This window comes from Stegodyphus dumicola, chromosome 7 (genome assembly GCF_044657685.1).
Source record: "Stegodyphus dumicola isolate Sdum_Otavi_A_Nest chromosome 7, ASM4465768v1".
In the NCBI taxonomy this organism is placed as follows: Eukaryota; Metazoa; Arthropoda; class Arachnida; order Araneae; family Eresidae; genus Stegodyphus; species Stegodyphus dumicola.
The window spans coordinates 59,519,777-59,538,318 of NC_140774.1; the positions used below are offsets into that span (position 1 = coordinate 59,519,777).

General features: G+C 31.8%; 2 protein-coding genes across 13 annotated transcripts in view; one reads left to right on the plus strand and one right to left on the minus strand.

The window, feature by feature from the left end:
• LOC146996199 (uncharacterized) overlaps window positions 1-18,542 on the minus strand; it is a 231,616-nt gene that overhangs the window by 205,005 nt on the left and 8,069 nt on the right. For 4 of the 7 annotated variants that reach the window (XR_015042042.1, XR_015042045.1, XR_015042046.1 and 1 more), the window contains exon 2: window positions 11,568-11,756. The gene's annotated coding sequence lies outside the window, so the exon portion shown is untranslated. Of the gene's footprint in view, window positions 1-2,850; window positions 3,057-11,567; window positions 11,757-18,542 lie in introns of all 7 variants that reach the window. The other 3 variants (XR_015042043.1, XR_015042044.1, XM_085820308.1) reach the window with 2 other exon arrangements.
• The window catches only part of LOC146996201 (uncharacterized), a 186,932-nt gene that overhangs the window by 83,284 nt on the left and 85,106 nt on the right, over window positions 1-18,542 (plus strand). Inside the window, exon 4 of one of the 6 annotated variants that reach the window (XR_015042048.1) lies at window positions 6,185-7,242. The exons of the other annotated variants lie outside the window; for them this stretch is intronic. The gene's annotated coding sequence lies outside the window, so the exon portion shown is untranslated. Of the gene's footprint in view, window positions 1-6,184; window positions 7,243-18,542 lie in introns of those variants that run through there. 6 annotated transcript variants of the gene reach the window in all.

The window sequence follows — 18,542 nt, forward strand, 5'->3', positions numbered from 1 at the left end:
GGTGCTGGGTGTGACTTAATTTGGCAGATTTCATATTATACGTAATGTAAGTTATCAAGATATTTTGTAAATGATGATGTACATAAAAATATATTTATAAATGTTGACTTATGTAAAATAACCTATGATAACTTCAGGGATTTAAATGCCCCCCTTTTTTTTTTCACTTACCCAACTGTACTCTTCGGCTAGCGTGTCCGACATCACTTCAAAATATTTGTTACGATTACTATTAATATGTTTACGTTAGTCTCCTTTAACATTAATATGTTTCAATTCATTGACCTAAATAAATAAATATATAAATAAAAATTGACTTTAATCTATAAATGCATAACCAACAAGATTTCTTATTCTATCATTTAAGAAAATTATTTCAACTTCACAGAACACTCAAGAAATCTAACTTTCCTCAAAATAAAATGCAAATGTAATGGAAACTTATTTATAAAATCATAACGTTTTCATTGCTTTGAGTTCCATATTTGTATTTTAGTACATTTTCTGCAGTTAGTTTTTATATAAAGAAAATAAGATAATACTGAAATAGAAAATTTCATTTAAGCAAAAACGTAACAGAAATTACTTTATAAAATGAAAATGTGTGCAAAAAGTAAACAAAATAAAATAAAAAAAAAAAAAACTATTAGGATTAATGTAAAATATTATTTTACAATACCACAGGAGCTATGTTGTTGAGAAACATTCTCTCTAAAAATTGAAGTTCTAATTCAGTTTTTAATTGGAATATATTTAATTCTGAATTTTTCGGTTGATTGCACAGTTAGGAGTTTTCAGCAACTCCACCTTTTCTTGCAATATTTGTAATCTACTTGATAAAGAATTTAAATTTTTTAAGATTAGATGTTGAAGTTCTGCGGAAGAGAAAAGGTCAGGGTATTACATATTTAATTCAGAAGTCAAACAACAAAAATCAGCGTTATATTTACAAAATTTTCACAGTAAACAGTCACTGTGAAAATTTTGTAAATATAACGCTGATTTTTGTTGTTTGACTTCTGAATTAGTATTTATTCGGCGTGTTATTGTGTCTTTATTACATAATTATTCTAAAAACCTGAAAACAGAACACTTTTAAAAAATTGACTATTGGCAAATTCAGAAAGTTACTGTTAAAAAATTTCCAGCTGCGGTAAGATAGATTTCCCACAAAGCAGGTTTAGGATTTGCTAGATTTGGCGAGAAATCACCCATTTGGCAACATCTTTCAGCGAAATTGGCAATATGCCGTAGACGGATGGAGAACCATTTAGAACGAGTTCTTACTGGTTTGACTTAGAATGTTCTCGAATGCATGCTAAAAGCTATATAAACCCTGCCTGTATGCGGAGTAGCAGTAGTATCTCGAGTCTATTGAGTTGATTTTCAGTCTAGTATTGAGTTGATTGGGGAGTGCGTAGAGAGAGTCTCTTAATGTATCGCGAGTTAGTGCATCATCGAGTCTTATCTTGGAGTGTGTTGAGCTCCAAGAACGATTGAACTGAGTCAGAAGCTGTATTCTAGTGCTTATTGTGGAGTGCATCGCGAGTTGTAGCGTCGAGAATCTCGACAGTACGTCGAGTTCTGAGAAGACTGAACCTAGTCGGGAGCTGTACTCTAGCACTTTGCTGTGAAGCTGTCTTCACTGTTACAGCCTAAAGGCTCTGTTGCTGATTGTTTCAATGTGCTTGTCGCAGTTTTTGGACGACTGTAAACATGTTTTTGGAGATGTCCTGAATAATACTGGCAAATACATTGTGTGTTTATTAAGTGTCATCGTTAATCACTCCAAATTGCATGAACCTGTACAGGAATGCAACAGTACGAAACCTTTATTGGGTCTTTCTGATGAGCCTGCTTTTGGAGTATTAGTCCTCAGATTTGCAGTGAGGACTAGCTAAAACAGATGCAGAAAATTCTGGTTGAAAATATTTTCCTTGTGTGCACTCTGGTAGCAATGGCAAGCACAGCTCTGCTAGCTTTTTTACTATAGTACTTTTTTACTGTTTTTTACTTGTTTACTTTTTTTACTCATCTGAAGAATCGGAGAATTTAAATCGCTGGTGTTTTTTTTTTTTTTTTTTTTTTTTTTTGTTGTTGTTGTTGTTTCCACACCAAATTCTGCACTTTTCGATGTCTGAAAACTTCATAGCCAACTTTAACTTTTCTATGCCTTTTTCACTGAAAATTTTAAATTTCCGTTATCACTCATAAACAATAATTTAACATAAAGCAAAAAGAATGAATTAAATAATCGTTTAATGTTAGATTAAACATCTAAATGTTCTAGCAGCATTTATTTGCTCATGTATAATTATCGAAATATTTGATGTAAAATTAAATTAACAGTCATGGCTACATTATTTTATAAAATTCTGCAAATTTCAGATATTTTGCAACAATTTATTCAATAAATAAATCAAATAGAATTTTTATGGTTTCGAATTGTAGGATTATACTATTTCATTATTTTTCCACTGCAAAATTAAGGTGACCGAATAGATTTTGAGAGCATCAAATTTGTATAAAAAAAATGCAGTTAAATGTTAAAGCAAATATATATTATATCCTGATATGATTGTTAATTTTTGAATTTTTTAATACATGCATTCCTATTTTTAAACAACTAGTCTGGTAATTAAAATAATGTTAAGATTCAAAAACCAAACTACCAACTCGTACTAATAATTTATGGATAAAAGTACTAAAAATGGAGATGTTACTATATTTTAAAAATATTTTGGTACTGATGTCATTCATAACAGCATTTTCCATGTTCTATTCAGCTTTCTAAATTATACAGTGAGAAAAATGAGCAACAAGAACACATAATTATAGAAAATATCATACTTGTCGATGCAAAAATTTAGAGAACCCGGTGAAATTGCCAAAGTTCTCAATAATCTGGGGCTTGATGTGATGCAATCATTTTGTTCAGTTTGATTCATTTTTTCATATTACATATGTCATTTATCCATATCAGCCCAAAACCAAGAATTTGGCACCGTTTGTACACCTTCATCAAATTCAGCAATGTAAAAGAAACTCTTGAAAAGCTAAAATAATTATTTTAGGTATTTTAGGTAAATTTAAAATAGATCAAGTCTTAAAATAAATAAAAAAGCACTATTTCATTCAAAATATTTCAGGTTCAAAGCATAAGTTTAGAGAAGAACAATTTACAAATAGATTTGAGTTTTAATACAATTTATTCCTGTGTTCTTATTAAATACGCATTACTGTTCTTTTTTAATCGATACAGATTTAAGTTTTGGTAGAGGGATAATTTTTTTTTACTTTGGTGTAATAAAGGCGTTTCTTCGAAAACATAAATTGGAAGAAATATTCTTGATGAATACTTACAAAATAATCTCTCTCTCTCTTTATTTATTTATTTATTTATTTTTAAATCTTAAATGATCATAAACAGCGTTTTTGTTAAAAATGCTATCTGTAAAATTTTCTTTAGTAAACACCAGCAAAATGGAAACTGCCCTAACATAATTAGAATTTTATTTATTTTATTAATGTATGTATAATGATGTATCTAAGTATGAAATCAATTAAAAATCAGCTTGCCATTTAAAAAAAAGCCTTGCTTTTATCAATTAACCCAAGTACATTTAGAAACAAATTTAATTGGTTTAATTATTCAGAAACTACTTTTAAGGAATGACTATATAGAAAATATTTCATATGAAATAAAGTTGCAACACTTAACTAATAGGATCACGTTCATTATTCTTTGCAGAACTTTATTGACATAGCTAATTTTATCTGCATATACATGTTTATGAATTAAATGTATATTCAACTGAGTAAAAGGAAATAATTATTTAATTTAAATTTTGTATATTTTGCTCTTTAAACAACCTGTTATTAGTAGTATATTCTGAGGCAGGAAAATGATGTTCTATTTTTATTGCATTGCATGATTATTTTCGTGTTATTTAAAAAAACATTAGCAAGCCTTGTGAAAACATAATCGAGTATATTTAGTTATCAATTAAATAAATTACATCATCAATTAAATAAATTACACAGACATCAGAAGTATGCAACCTGATAATGTAATGAAAGTATGTAGCATTTATGAAAAATTGTGGCTCGAATTGAAAGAACAGGAAATTTCTACAAATATTCTCATATTTAGAGTTGATTTTGGACTGACATCACTTTCATGAATTATTAGTTTTTTCTTCTTGATTGGTATGATGTCTCTTTCATCACTTGAGTATTCGTGATACGATTCTGCTTCAATAGATGATAAATTAGGGGAGATCTCACATCGACTAGACTTCATGATGAAATCCATAATTAACAATTGCCTGTTGTTTTTTTGTCCCCCTAAATCTTTTTAAACATCCGTATATAGATTTAAACACTTACTAAGCTCCCCTTGGAATCGGAGATTTCATTCGACATTTGTGTCATATTGTAAAAAATGATTACCTAATTTTCTTCCCAATTCAAGTCCTACACTGATGACTTTAGCTGTGAATGCAGCTGGTTCAGATTGGTCTTCATCATGTTTATTTGTTTCATGAATCATGTTAACTAACTCATCCTCATTTAGTTCTTCATCAACCATTATTCCTTTAATATATGCTTGAGCTAAATCCTCAAAACCTTCTCCTACTACAGTTTGAGCCAATTTAGTGATCTGAGAATATTCACACTCTAATGGTAATCTATCATTCTCATCTTTAGCAACATCCAGCGTATTGCTTTCCAGCATGCGTTGAGCATTGATTGTTTAATCTGAGTATATGACAGTCCAACACAATCTAAGATTGTAAATTTCTTCCAAGCATCCATAAGAGTAAGATTCATTATTCTCCATTTTTTCTAAAATATACCTAAAGGTTTGTTTGATATACACAATGTTGTAAAAGCCAGAAAATATTACTTGATTCAATGGCTGTAATAAAGAAGTTGTATTTTTTGGGCAAAAAGACTATTTCTACTTTTTTGTGTTGTAAATTTTGAAGATGACCAGGTGCATTATCTATTAAAAGAAGAGTCTTAAAAGGCAATCCTTTTTTACCTAAATAATTTTTGACATCTGGGACAAACATGGTAAGAAATCATTCATTGAACCTTATGGCAGTGACCCGTGCTTTCCTGTTAGGCATCCAATAAAAGGGAAGGTTATTTATATTTGTTCCTTTAAATGAACATGGTGTTTTTGATTTGTTAATAACCAATGGTTTCATTATATAATTGCCTGAAGCATTGCAACAGAAAAAAATTGTATGACTTTTCACTACCTTATGACCACTAGCTGATTTGCAAGGTACAGTCAAAAGTCGTTAATTCGGACACCTATAATCCGGAATGATCTATAATCCGGACCTCAAAGCTAAAAACTTTCTGCACATGCGCACAGGCGTTTTACGCGAGCGCGTAAGAACTTGACTACTGCGCATATGCGTGTGAGCAAGCGCAGAATACGTTTTCGCCTGCGCGTTTAATGTATAACGGACGGTGTAGGCTAAAATTATCTAATTATCTATTTCAGTTAATGTTAATGATTGCGTTGTTCCTTAATCTTCGAATAGGATCCCGCTTATTATTTTTTGCAGACTGTAAGAGCAATTTTATAAAAGTAAACTTGAACTTTCGATTATGTCAAATAGAATTTCCGATGCTGGAACTTCCAAAGGATCTACAAAACGAAAGTATGTTTCAATGTCCAACAAACAAAAAGTGAAATTGCTGAAAAAAATGGATAAAGACATGAAGAATGTGACAGAGAGGTTAGTGAAAACGAAAAAATTTCCATTGACCAGTTAGTCGGTATTCTCGGCACAGCAATTAACGGGACTTGAACAGCAGAACTCTTTAACTGAAAAGAAATTATGTCTGTTTATAGAATTAAAGAGAAAGTATTAGTATCACATAAAATGAAGCAACTTAAACAACTTACATTGAAAGAAATGTTTAATAAAATAAACAAATAAATATTAAGCTTTTTTTTTTGTAAATTTTGATACCCTTTAGATCATAATTGTTCTTTATTTCATAAATTACGGTTTCATATTTTTAATTTTAGAATTTCTGCATGCCATCTTACGAGATTTAAACTGATGATCTATAATCCGGAAAAATCGATAATCCGGAATCGCCGAAGTCCCGACGAGTCCGGATTAACGACTTTTGACTGTATTTTTTTTTTTTTCAGAACAACGTAGACACGTCAGCATTGAAGATCTGATCAGAAATGTAGGAGATCGTGGCAATTGATTTCAGCAAATTTTGCTGGATATTGTTGTTACATTCGAATCAGCAGATGCACTTTCTCCTTTCAATCTTAGATTATGTAAAGAATGCCTTTGTTTAAATATTATTAAATCTCTCAAACCAACCATGACTTGTGGAAAAAGATACCTTTTTTTCATCTGACAAAGTCGATAGTGACCGATTCTTAAGTGCTTTATAAATTTTTAAAGCCTTGTTTCTAATAGCATCAGTATCAATTGGAATCCATTTTAAATTTTCGTCTTCTACCCATATCTAATTCTTTTTCTAGTAGAGTCTTCATTTTTTTTTTTAATTGTCCTTATTGTGGCTTCATTCATGGAGTAAAATTTAGCAACATTTGTTACTCCTTCTCTATTACATAGATGATCTAATATTTTAATTTTTGCTTCTAATTTCATTTTTGATTTTTTTTTAAAAATCGTTTTGGCATTATAATACTTTAAAAAATTTACATAAATTATAAAAAATGCCACAAAAACTATAAATGTTGAAAACTTGCTAGTAAACATTCAGATATGTAGATAAAAATGATGTAATCCTTGCTGCTAAAATACTGATACTGCATTAGTTCGCGTGAACCATATAATTTAAAATTTTACTGTTATGAAATACATATACATACTATTGAGATTCTCCTAACACGGGGAATCCCCATCCTTGTTGTTGCCACCAGTGTTACCAAAGAAATGAGATTAAAAAATGACTTCAAATGTATGTATTTGCATTTATGCAGCAAATACTATTTTACTAAGTTTTTGAAATCTGTTAATTTTTAAACTGTGTAAAACTGAAATCATGTAAAACAGGTAAGTACTGTATAAATCGAGGGATAGGTGTATTTCCACGAGATGTTAATACATCAGAACTTTAAATGTCTGTACATATATACTTGAAGATGAAATCCTGCAAAGTTGACAAATGTTTTTAGGAAAATGAAAATTAAAATGGAAATACAAATTTAAATTTCAATAAATTTGACTTTCTTATCGTCAAGACTGCACTTGCATTGTTTTAGAGTGGAATTCATACAGAAAAGCTTCTAATTTCAAAATTGTCGTGTAGTTTTTGTAGTAAAATATATTCCTGTTTCTAACTTTTCCAGGTCTAATAAAGAATACTGCTTTAACATATGGTTAAATAAAATGAAAAGGCATGATCTTTTGTAGTATTTGTAATAATTTGTCTGTCATGTTACCACAAGTTTTTGTTGGTGTTAATTGTTTTTTATTTTCATTTTTTACTCAGAATTGCAGAATTCCAGGTCTTTAAATTTCTAAAAGATAAGCAACAAAGCATAGTATTTAAGAAAAATTTTTATTATTTGCACTTCAAATGCCGCATATGTCAACTAAGTTTAAAGTTGTATATTTTAATACAGAATTAAAAAGAATTAACACCAACGTGCTGCTAATTTGTGTGTGTCCAGTGAATTAGAGGAAAGACCATTCTTAATGCCCATCAACCATGATTTACCAACAATGCGAGAAACAGGCCATCTTTGGAAATCAGAATTTATTTTAGCAACATAAACGTTATTTATACTAGATTTGCATTTGCTGTCATGTAAGTTTTTGATGGGCTTCTGAAACAAAAGAAAATATTTGTTGGTGGTATGATGAAATAAAATATTTGATACTAATACTCTCCGACTGTCATCTAAAATCACACAATCGTTTCCTTTGTTGAAACAATTTATTGTGAATAGGTTTTCTTTTCCTTTTTTATTTGGACATCTGCAGCTTCATTTAGAGTATGCCCTTCCTCGATGAACTAATGTTCAGTTGTAGTGGGTTCCTGGGCATAGCCTTATCCCAGTGTAGTAAGTTAATACTTTTACGAATGTTAAAGAAATAATGTTGCTGAAGTTCGTAAAAATAAAAATTCGAAGAGCAGTTATGGCAGTGAAATGAAATGAAAGCAATTGTGACATTATAATCAGTAGTAATGGCAGAGTTTGCAGCAAATATAAGATGATGAGTTTTGAAGTTAAAACCTAGAGCTAGTTGGAGTGTGAGCAGCAGAGGCAATCGGGGGCGGAGAGAGAAGAAAAAGCCCTTTTCTTCTTTTTTCTTCCCCCTCTCCTCGAGTATTCAAGGCTGAATGGTTCAGTAGTCAGGTGGTAGGCGGGAGCTTGTTGAACTTCTGTTGGCTGGCAGAGGAGTAATCCTATTGGGTGAAGTGTGATTTACAGTGTGCTACGGGGAAGGCCTAGGCTGTTTTCAATCCATACTCCTTTAGAAGGGTACAAAGACACACATCATTTCCAGGTTCCTGGGTTGTACCTTATCCTGTGTATAGCACGTGAAATACACTGGTGTGCAAAAATTAAGGACGAAGTCGAAAAATTAGCATATCAGCTGAACGAAGAGGCAGAGCGGACAGAAAGACCAATCCCGAGATTAAGTAAGGTGATCTACGGTAGCACTTGCGCAGATATGCAGGTAGACATAATGGGGGAGTGTCTGAGTTGTATAAAGCATGTTCTCGGTGAAAGATCAGTATTTCTGGCAAAGAGATTGCACACCGTATAGCAGTTAAAATCACACTGAGTTGCTGCCTCGGCGAGAAATGGCGAATAATCAATCTGTTAGATGACATCTGGATGCTTTTACCCGAGGTCATTGGGAAGTTGGAGGAAGGCCGCCGTGTGACAAGTGTGGCTGCAGAGATCGGAATTGCTCACAGCATCGTTTCACGACTTTGGAGACAATTTAAAACTACAGGAACAGCTATCCGGGGGTTTAGTAGTGGTTTTAATTTTCCCAATTTTTGGTGCTAAGCTAGGCAATTAGGTATATTACAATAATTAGTTAAAGAATAATTAATTAGTTTTTTGGGTCTTTTTTAAACTGGTGTAAAGGCCCTTATTTTCGTGAGCTCGTCGTAATCGCAAAAATCAAAGCTTTGCGAAATACTTTTTTTTTCCCCCAACTTTACTTAAGTACTTTTAAAATTTTTCAACTTTCTGTTCTGTTCATATAAAATTCGTGAAATTTTCAACTCGCGAAATCACCGATATATTCATTTTTGTGAAAATTACGGCCTGCAAAAATAAGGGCCTTTACAGTAATTAAACGTTTATCAAAAACCTTTATTGTATGTCTCTGAGGATGGTTTTAGGCCTTTTCCTGTGTTCTTCGGATTTGATATGATTTAAAATTGGTATTGTGGACTTGTTTGCCCTGGTTATATCATTGTAGAATTTTTGACTGGAGGAACAACTTTTGGTTGTGGTGGTGTAGGTAAATTTTGACTTGAAGTGCTTCGTTGATTTACAGTGTTAACTGCATTCTGGACATAATTAGTATCGTTTTCAGGGTCCAGAGGACGAAATATATTTTTCATGGCAATGAAATTTGATGCATCTCTAAGAATTACAGTTTTTTAAAATCTGTTTTACACGGGAACCGATTGTCCGATTTTGATGCGGTTTCCTGCATTCAATAGCAATTTCATGCTCCACAAATTTTATATCTGCATCTCAAATAGGATGCAAGTTGTAGGAAAATGCTTTTGAAAGCAGCAAGCCGCATCAAAATCACACGACTCGAAAGCTAATGATCCATTTTGATGCGTTTTGCTGCTTTCAACTGCAAATGCATGCCCCATCATTTTGATATAAGTTTTATGTCTGTATCTCAATTAGGGCGTAATTTCGCCGGGTTGTCTGTCTATACCAGGGTTTCTTAAACTGGAGTCGCTGGACTTGCAGCAGGGGGTTGCCTAGAATTTTAGCAGTTTTGATATTTCTTTAATTTATTATAATACTTTTACAATTACCAAATATTTTTACATAATACAATACATCTTAAAATAGATATGGCAATACAGACAAAGAAAAAAAAAATGAATCCGTTTCGACGCCTTCATTTTATAATAGAAACGTTCATTTTTCTTGCTTTGCACGTGACGCTGTCATTTCATCTGTTACTTATTTAAAATGTTCACATTGTTCTATGTCTTAAAATTAGAAATTAAATGTAGTGACCTAAAACTGCAAGTGTACAAAAGAAAAAATTGACAGTTTCACTCACGCATGTGTCGGATTTGCGCAGTACTTATTGGGTTCCACAGAATTTTTGTAAATACAGTCAAAAGTAGTTAATCCGGACTCGTCGGGACTTTGGCGATTCCGGATTATAGATCATCAGTTTAAATCTGGTAAGATGGCATGAAGAAATTATACAATTAAAAATATGAAACCGTTATTTATGAAATAAAGAACAATTATGATCTAAAGGGTATCAAAATTTACAAAAAAAAGCTTAATATTTATTTGTTTACTTTATTAAACATTTCTTTCAACAAGCACATGCGTAAAGCATACATTAAGCATAGTCGAAATTAGAAAATTGCAACCAGAAAACTATTTGATGTGTACTTGTGGTATTTATAATGACAAGGAATTTGATTTAAATCATATCAAAGACGGAATACATCGAGATGAAATACTACATTTAGTAAGGAATTATAAGCCGAATAAAATAAAAACATTTGCCCTGAAGATAAGGATAGTGCTGACAAATCAACTTCCAGTTCATTGCGCGCTGCGATGTCCCCCCCGCAGAGCAGCATGAAATTGATAAACAGATTTCGGAATGGTTAAGAAACAAAGGATATGCCTTTTTCCATTTTTTGCAGCAATTCCACTTTTTGTTTAATGGACTTCGAAACATACTTTTGCTTTGTAGATCCTGTACATATTAGTAAATATATATCGGAAATTCTGTTTGACATAATCGAAAGTTCAAGCTTACTTTTATAAAATTGCTCTAACAGTCTGCAAAAAATAATAAGCCTGATCCAATTCGAAGATTAAGGAACAACGCAATCTGCAACATTAACTGAATTAGATAATTTTAGCTCAGCTTATACCGTCTGTTATACGTTAAACGCGCATGCGTAAACGTATTATGCGCATGTGCACAGGCAAAGTCACAGCCGTAAAGGTCTTATGAGCACACGTAAACGCGACGTATGCGCAGAAAGTTTGTAGCTTTGAGGTCCGGATTATAGATCATTCCGGAGTATGGGTGTCTGAATTAATGACTTTTTGACTGTATTATGGCGTCCTGGGAATCGCAAAAAATTCTCAGTGGTAATAAGGTATTGCAACTGAAAAATATACTATACGTATGTATGCCTTATAGGCTTACCATCCTCGTGGTTAGAATTAGCGTTTGAATTATCCGAGATTTCATGTTGTTTTCTTTTTATATTTAACTTAAAATTATCATTAAAAGCATTAGCAAGGCTATCTAAGGGTTTTTTTAGCATACTGAGATATTTAAAAACACACTTACCCTTAAGGGGCTCCAGTACTTTCAATGTATCACAGTTTGCTTTTGCCGTAAGAGGTGTATGCTGGTCCATGTCCGATGCGACTCGTACAGCATCCAATTGTTGCTTGAGGAGACGAGTATTCTCAATCTTAGCTTCTAAGGGGATGATTTGAGTATGGAACGAGTTAAGAGAAGATTAAGAGACATATCCTAAAATAATATGTCCAATTGTATCAAAATATTAGCAGTTTACAGCTATAAGGTGAATTATTCAGTATAATGATTTTTTAATGTTGACACTGATGGCAAATTGCTGCTAGAAATTCTGTGGTTTAGAGATATATAATCGTCCAGAATATAATATTTCATCACAATTATTCTTTTTCAAAGTAAAAAAATAAAATTTACAATAAAGCTTAGAACTAACATGAAAACTAATAGATAGTTCTTGTAACTATGCAATACATCTGGATTTATATCATAAAAATATTTTTCAATAAATAATAGATCAATAAATAAGTATCTTAATATTTTATTCATACTTACAAGCCAGATGATGGGTAACAGGTATAAGAACACACCTCTATTTTCCATGCAATGCAGAAAAATACATAGTAGCTTCATCTGCCAAACGGTCTAGTACATTTATGCAGCATTGTTGTCTAACAAGACTCCAGGTAACTCGAGAATCATGGGAATATTCCAAGTAAACACCACTTTCCCATTGAAATTTTTAAATTTCAGTCACTTAAATCTAATATCCATACATAATTTACATAATCTTACCACATAAAAGATTAATCATTATTATAATTAAAAGATTTACTTCAAAAGATATTTTACAAATAGATATTTTAGATAGGAGAAAAACATATTTATTATATATGCCTTGTACAATGACTAGAACTTTAAGCACTTAAGTGTAACTAAGCAGATGGAACAAATAAATATAATACTGGTTTTTGAGTAAATGGAATCTAATTTCAAATTTTTAAACAAAGTAAGGGGGGTATCAAAGTATCAATATACGACAATTCCAATAATGAGTATAAGGATGGTACCTTACTCTAGATATAATATTACATGAATAATTAATTTTTATTAATCATGTATAAATATTCCTTTCTTTAGTTTTGTTAGTCAAAACATACTTTTATTTTTAATTATTAACTGTACAATGTTTGTCATTTCACAGCAAAATGCATTGTGAAGGAAATACATAAAGTCCATGCGGTGACCAGACAAAAGGACGAAAATGCACACGACAAAAGCCCACAAAAATGACCCCACTGGGATAATTGCCCACGCGACTAATACCCACACCGATGAAAGCGCACATTGATGAAAGCCCACACAGATAAAAGCCCACATAGATAGAAGGGCACGCTGATAAAAGTCCACACTAACAAAAACCCACACCGATATATACGTCATGAATAGAGATAAAATAAAAAATAAATGAATAAGAAATAATTGAACAATAAATTTAAGTAGCGGAACACATTTCATTTTCGTCTCCGGCTGAATTAAATTCGTATATATATATATATAGTACAGAGAGTCAATCAAAATAATATAATTAAAAACATATACATGTATGTATCTTTGTTTTTATATTTACGCAAGAAATGGAAGTGCCTTTGTATAAGTGTGACAAAGGGAGGTGAAAGGGAATACTGGCCACACAGCTTATTTTAATTCTACAAAATTATAAGGAGTATAATATGTATGTAAATTTTCATCATATACAGAGAATAATTTATGAATAATTTAACACTACAGAAAATTTTGCATTATATGAATTTAATATGGAGAATTAAAGCCGAACTTTCATTTTAACGAAAAAAAATAAAAGTACAGTATTCTATTATGATTAAGCGCAAACACCGTTTTAATGGTGAATAAAAAGCATGGTTTCAAATAATCCAGTTAAATTTTGACAACTTGGATTTTACATAAATTAATTTCATTCCCACTTGAAATTTAATTTTTTTAATCATAATAATTACTCGTAAAATTTTTCAGGAAGTCATAGTTATTTTGGATTTCCTGAAAATGTGTGCTGGTTTTAAGTGGGCATTCGTCTTGTGGGCTTTTGTCATGTAGTTTTCTAACTGGCCACTGGCTATTCAGGCAGGAAACCATTGCCTTCCTTTTCTTTTGCCCCCAGCTGTGTGAAAAAGCAGTTAAAGAGAGGAGAGCCTTGCTTAATTGCTTTATTCCCTATGGAACCTGGGGCGCCAAAGAAGGCCTCAGAAGGGAGGGTGTGGCAGGAGAACAATTAAAGAGGATTTTAAATGTTTTTTGTTAGTTACCTACTAGAAAATAACATTATCTGAAATTCCGCTTGTAACTGAAGTTAACCCCTTTCTTACATTTCTTTAGTATAGTTCTTGAATAACCTTTTGTCTAAGGATTTAGTTAGAATTTCAATTATTTTAAAAATTTCAATAATTGGAAAATGAAAGGAATTAAATATTTTTTAACCATTTTTAAAGGGATAATTCACTGTTTTTGCAGTAAAACTGCAGAGTGGAAAAATATGCTAGTTCCTGATTTGATAGTGTCTCTAACAACTTTTTGATGAACTAATTAAACATGCTTGTTATATCAAAGCCATTGTTTAAAAGTAAAACTACTGAACTATTTCTAAAAACATTAAATTATTACATATATTAAAATTTACGTACAAGTAATATTTTTCATTTTAACTTTCATATGGTTGAAAACGCAACCATGTGAAAGTTAAAATGAAAAATATGAAACCGTAATAAAAGTTAAACTATTCGAATAATTTTAATAACACAGGTTTCTGAACTTAGCAACAAGAGGATTTAAGAACCATGAGCCCAGCGTTGTAAGAAAAGTAATCTTGCACATTAAAAATAATTTTTATTTCAATAAAAATATTATATTACTCGATTAACTGTAAACGCTTAAAAAACAGTTCATTTCAATTTACCGTAATTATTTATATACAAAAACTTTGATTGAAGCAAATTTAAACAGCATTTAGAAACTGAAAATTCACTGGAACACTTCTTTTGTGGGTTTTATGCTGTTATTATGTGTTGAATATTATTTCGCCTAGATTAAGAAAAAGAAACTCATAACATGTAAAAATTTATTAGGTAGAAAAACTATCAAATTAAGGTCATTTTCTTCTCCTCGAAGTGCATTGATTTCCTTATACGAATTTCATATTCTGACAGCACAGAAATAGTGGCCACATATCTTGTAGGAGGTATTTCTTAAAAGCCTCATGTGTTGACGATCAAGTAGAAAAAAAATGTTTTGTTATGGAGTTACGTTTTGAATAACTTTTTTCTTCTATTGAATGAGTTCAAAGTTTCTAATATCTTGTTTTCTAGCATGAAATGTTTCACCAGTTTTTAAGGTTCTTTTCTAAGAATAATTCTAATTCATTAAGCAGAAGTTAGTAAGAACAAGTAAGGTGTACTTCAAATTTGATCTCTTAGGTTTATTAGGTCTGGCTACCAAATAACTGTTTTTGAATTCAACATCAAATTTTAAACATATATTTTTTTTTAAATTTGTTTCTTTTATTTTCAAAAAACATGCACGTAATCCGAAGTTTCTGTGACAAAAGTTAGTACAAGAAAAGTGGGACAAATTAAATTATCTGTATATTTAGTCACTATTAAAAACGAAGTCTGGCTAGACTATGGGTCCTCAATCAGGAGGAATAGCCCTAAGGGGATTTTCAAAGTTTCAGAGAGTAATTTAGTCCACCTTTTCTTTACGTATTAAGTATTTAGATTTAGTTTATGAATACAAAAAAGAACATTTATTCAAATTTTGGTATTTACCAACATGTTTGATACTTGTTTAATTTACTTAAAAAATAATCCGTATTTAAACAAACACATATCTACTTTTCAAGTTTTGGGAAGGAGAGGTTGAATGATCATTTAGCAATGGTGGAAAGGGTATATGGGGAAAAAGCTGGTGAGAATCACTGGTCTAGACTGAGCCAACTTGATTTAAATTTAGAATTTTATACTCTATATAGAATTTTATACGAATCTTTAGTTCTTACTGTAGAGTCATTAGGTTTTATATATATATATATATAATGTTGTATGATCTTAAATCCATTTAGTGCGAATACAAGTTATTATTACTTGCGCAATTGCTGCAAAGTTAGTTAATAATAATTTATTTCCTAAACAGTATTGATTAATTGATTATATTATCTCCCGAGTTTAATTAAAGTAGAATTATTTTAAAAGTGTGAATCTATACTGTATATAGGTATACAAAGATACACATACATATACATGTATGTGTATTAATTCAGAAGTCAAACAACAAAAATCAGCGTTAATTTACAAAATTTTCACAGGACTAGTTTCGATGGTTTTACCGAACCATCATCTTCAGCTGCAAAACCGCAAATGAACAAGATAGGAAATAATGTTTAGATAAGGTAAGAAAGCCTGGACAAGAATAAGCAAGTGGCGCCATCTGTTGGCGAAACCAGAACTAAAACATAATTTCTCTAAAAGCCGAAGGCAAATTTGGATTGGAATTAGGATCGTTAACTAGAACAGAAAGATTTTTATGAATGTGAAATGCCTCTAGAAAATCCAGTTCTCCAATGGAAGATGTTTTTTGAATAATTTTGGCAGCAGAAAAATTGAAAGTGTGATTTTCGGACCAACAATGTTGAGCAACAGAAGACTTCTGTGTTTCCTTTTTTCTAACATATGCCTCATGTTCTTTGACGCGAAATTTTAAGGCTCTCTTAGTATGGCCAATGTAAATTAAACCGCACTGGCAAGGAATCCTATAAATACCCCAGGAATTCATATCCGGAATGGGGTCCTTGAGTATAGAAGTTGGAATTTTATTGATGGGAGAGTAAACAACCCGAAAGTTAAATTTCTGCAAAATATGTGCAACTTTATAGCTAATTGATGGAAAGAAGGGAATGACAACAGAATTTTTATAATCTCCTAAAATAAGAGTGTGGCTTTTAGTGTGTTGAGATGAGAATTTTTTAACTGCTTGATTAATAATGTTGGGTGAAAAGCCCCTGTCAATAGCTATTGCTTTTAAATAATTTAGTTCTTCATCAAGGGCTAGTTTGGAGGAGCAAACTTGAAGAGCACGGAAAACATAGGAATAAAATGAAGCTAACTTTTGTTTAGTCGGATGACATGATTTAAAGTGTGGTGGAAGGCAAACCGATGAAGGTTTACGGTAAACTGTAGTACTGAAGTTGGATGTGTTACGTGTGACCAGAATGTCGAGAAACGGAAGAGAATTGCAAGTCTCAAGTTCAAAAGTGAACTGAATAGCAGGATCAATAGAATTCATTGTTGAAAGAACTCTATTTAAATCATCTTTATTACCTTCAAACAGGGTAAAAGTATCGTCTACGTAGCGGAACCATGCCGGGAAGTTTAAAGTTTCAAACAATTTTGATTCATAATAATGCATGTAGATATCAGCCAGGATGGGACTGATTGTTCTTTCAACAATGAATTCTATTGATCCTGCTATTCAGTTCACTTTTGAACTTGAGACTTGCAATTCTCTTCCGTTTCTCGACATTCTGGTCACACGTAACACATCCAACTTCAGTACTACAGTTTACCGTAAACCTTCATCGGTTTGCCTTCCACCACACTTTAAATCATGTCATCCGACTAAACAAAAGTTAGCTTCATTTTATTCCTATGTTTTCCGTGCTCTTCAAGTTTGCTCCTCCAAACTAGCCCTTGATGAAGAACTAAATTATTTAAAAGCAATAGCTATTGACAGGGGCTTTTCACCCAACATTATTAATCAAGCAGTTAAAAAATTCTCATCTCAACACACTAAAAGCCACACTCTTATTTTAGGAGATTATAAAAATTCTGTTGTCATTCCCTTCTTTCCATCAATTAGCTATAAAGTTGCACATATTTTGCAGAAATTTAACTTTCGGGTTGTTTACTCTCCCATCAATAAAATTCCAACTTCTATACTCAAGGACCCCATTCCGGATATGAATTCCTGGGGTATTTATAGGATTCCTTGCCAGTGCGGTTTAATTTACATTGGCCAAACTAAGAGAGCCTTAAAATTTCGCGTCAAAGAACATGAGGCATATGTTAGAAAAAAGGAAACACAGAAGTCTTCTGTTGCTCAACATTGTTGGTCCGAAAATCACACTTTCAATTTTTCTGCTGCCAAAATTATTCAAAAAACATCTTCCATTGGAGAACTGGATTTTCTAGAGGCATTTCACATTCATAAAAATCTTTCTGTTCTAGTTAACGATCCTAATTCCAATCCAAATTTGCCTTCGGCTTTTAGAGAAATTATGTTTTAGTTCTGGTTTCGCCAACAGATGGCGCCACTTGCTTATTCTTGTCCAGGCTTTCTTACCTTATCTAAACATTATTTCCTATCTTGTTCATTTGCGGTTTTGCAGCTGAAGATGATGGTTCGGTAAAACCATCGAAACTAGTCCTGTGAAAATTTTGTAAATTAACGCTGATTTTTGTTGTTTGACTTCTGAATTAGTATTTATCCGGCGTGTTATTGTGTCTTAATGTATGTGTATCTTTGTTTTTATATTTACGCAAGAAATGGAAGTGCCTTTGTATCAGTGTGACAAAGGGAGGTGAAAGGGAATACTGGCCACACTGCTTATTTTAATCCTAAAAACTGGTAAGTTATAACTGGTAAGTTACTGGTTAATACTGGTAAGTTATATTTTGAAAGATGTTTTGAAGTAATTTGAAAGCAAAATGTTAATAATGTTTTAACGGGGACTGGAGTTAAATCATCACGAAGAATAAAATTTCAATTGTAAAAGGAAAATTAAAACATGTAATCATTGTCATTGATCGAAAATTAGTTGACTTTTCAAGGGAATCAAACCAACTCCCGTTCAATGAACAATAATTGATAAAAATACGTAAATACGAAAGTGTTTCGTCTGGTGTCCGCCGACAACATCGCGGCAAAAACATCGCGGAG